General features: G+C 40.1%; 1 pseudogene; it reads right to left on the bottom strand.

Moving 5' to 3' along the window:
* Positions 1–324: 324 nt before the first annotated feature.
* Positions 325–1,633, bottom strand: LOC129490533 (actin-related protein 3-like; annotated as a pseudogene).
* Positions 1,634–2,686: the final 1,053 nt, after the last annotated feature.

Genomic DNA, 2,686 nt, shown 5'->3' with positions numbered 1-2,686 from the left:
AAAACAAAACAAAAAAACAAAAAAAAGAAAAAACAAAAAAACAAAAAGAAGTTACGGAACTATCTACACACTGATAAACTATATAAAATCTTGGATAACTCATGAATATACAAAATATCAGGGCACAGAAAGAAGTAAACCCACTTTATTTTTGTCACACGTAAGATTCAAATATTCAATCTGAAGAAAAGCAATCATTTTTGCTGTGTTCTAGGTTGCATATTGATACATTTATTAAAATATTCCTGCATAATCACATTTGGTATTACTATTTCAAGTCAGATATAAAACTTCAAAATCTGCCATCCAGACAAAATGGGTAATCAGAAAGATTATCTCTGCCCCACCTCCCTAACGTCAATAAATATAAACTCAATTTTATGACATGACTCCAAACCCTAGATTGTGATGACAAATGCTAGGTCTGATTTCTTTATAATCCTTTTGGGGGTGGCATACTTGATAGAACTCAAGCAGAGAAGTGTGCATTGATCCTCCAAACCAAATTGCATATTGCTCTATGTGGTGTGTAATGACTTGTACATCAATAGCTTCTGGCTTCAATCTACTGTTACTTAATTCCTCACTTAAGGTCAGCCTGACATCTACAGTTCTTTTCATATCTCATTGCAAGCGATGTCCAAAGTCCCTGAACACAGTTGAACCTCCATAGACAACAATATTCTTGTTGAGAGGATGTCTGACATCAACAGAACAATTCTGAATTACTTCATCTGCAACATCTGAGATGGGATGTATAAAGTCTGGATTAGCAAACCTGGATGAGAAAAGATTTCAGGTCCCAAGAATCTGTCATATCCAATATCAATGGACAGTTATTTATTTGAAATGGCATTGATTCTTATATACTGTTTAAATCCACTGCGACCCATCTGCACCTTACTTTTTAAATTCTTTTACTAAATCTGAGCTGACATAACTATAGTGCTCCTTCACTGCCTTAGCAGTTTCCAGGGATTGCTCTGGAGGGATTCCTACTTCTTGGTCTCTCAGTAGTTGCTGAATAAAATATGTTATAGCTCATCCTGCAATTGGAATGTATTTAATACAGCAGCCAATCACATACCCTTCAGGCACAGAAATGCCATGAGTGACACCATTTCTACTTGTCTATAACCTACCAGTCAACATCTATTCTCCTATTTGTCTTGTGGTCCAGGAGGTAGCTACAGCAAGAACAACCTGCACAGCAATGTACAAACCTGAAAATTGAAGGACTCAAACACTATTTCAGGAGTATACTCCCTGCTTTCTGGAGTATTCAGTGGAGGTCCAGTCAGAAGAAAATAATGGTCTTCAGGTTCCGCCCTTAAATGTTTAAAGATCACTTGCTCTATAAAGCTTTCCATTGAGTTCCAGTCTTTAACTAGACCACGACGGATGGGCTCTTTGTTGTATATGTAGATTTTCCCATGCTTCATCACCAGTAAAGACGTCTAGGTCATCAGCATGTTTCATCACCCTGCTTTTGAACTTGACCACCCACTTTTGCTGAGTTGTTAATGGCAGTACAGGAAGGGATGGTAAATGGAGATTCTTTATTTTGGATATATCCTGGTTTTGTATACCCAGTGCCACAGTCTGCTATATAGGCTGTCAGCTGTCAGGTCATCTTTCCTCCTTTTACCCTACTGCTGCTGCTGCAGCTGCTGCCACTTGCTCCGTGTTGGTAGGGGCCAGAAATTGGCAGTGGGAGATGGGGCATCTGACCATCCATAGCTGAGCTGCCTTCTCTGTTAGGGTTGGGTGGGATGGGGATCTGGGAAGGCAAAGCAATAGCAAGAAAGCATCAGGCTCAGTCAGCACTATCCACCACCCAGCACTATCCACAACCCAGGCAGGCAGGCCATACCTCCCCTGTCCCACTGTGGCCTCCTCATCCTCTCCCTTCCCTCCTCCTCACTCCTGCTCCCACCCTACCACTTGGTGTCCTTGTGCTGCTTTTCCCCAGGTAGCCAAGATGCCCAGGCTCCCTAAATAACTTTGAAGTGGTTAGAGTGTGCATCAGTCATTTTCACCTAGTGTGGCTCAGTTTAATCAGTTCCTTAGTAATGCTACTTGAGATCCTGCCAGTAAGATGGAAGCCATTTTAGTATGGATGAAAGGAAGAAGAGAAGGAAAAGAAAAAAACTGGGGAAGGGAGGAGGTTTCACTTGAAGTAGGTTTCAGAAAGGAAATTGTATATTTTATGGGACCAGGTTTGTATGTGGCAACCAGAGTGTATGTGAGGAGGTACTTTATGAAGTGGGATATGAATAGGTGCAGGTTTATATATCATTTTAAAAGTTGTTCACACCTTGGTCTAGTTTCACGTTGAAGCTAGCTTAGTCCCTGCTGGCAGCTCTGTTCCACAAAAGTCATTCTGTATTCTACAAAAATATGTTTATTGATGAAATCTGTAATGATACATATACCCCTAAGAGAGTGGTTAGGTCTTACGGATTAAACTTACATATGAACCCAAGATCTCACAGCCTTAACAGCATCTCATTTCCACTGACAAGAACAAGGTTTTCCAGCTTAGGTGCTATATAAAACCCATGTCCCTTAACTCTGGTTTCTATCTAACATTATTTTATTTATGTCACAATTGGCAATTTAAACAAAAGTAGCTGCTCCAACCTTAATAAATTATTGTAGGTCTATGAGTTGAGATTTCTGGCTT

This window comes from Symphalangus syndactylus, chromosome 9 (genome assembly GCF_028878055.3).
Source record: "Symphalangus syndactylus isolate Jambi chromosome 9, NHGRI_mSymSyn1-v2.1_pri, whole genome shotgun sequence".
In the NCBI taxonomy this organism is placed as follows: Eukaryota; Metazoa; Chordata; class Mammalia; order Primates; family Hylobatidae; genus Symphalangus; species Symphalangus syndactylus.
This window is presented reverse-complemented; position numbering and strand designations above follow the sequence as displayed.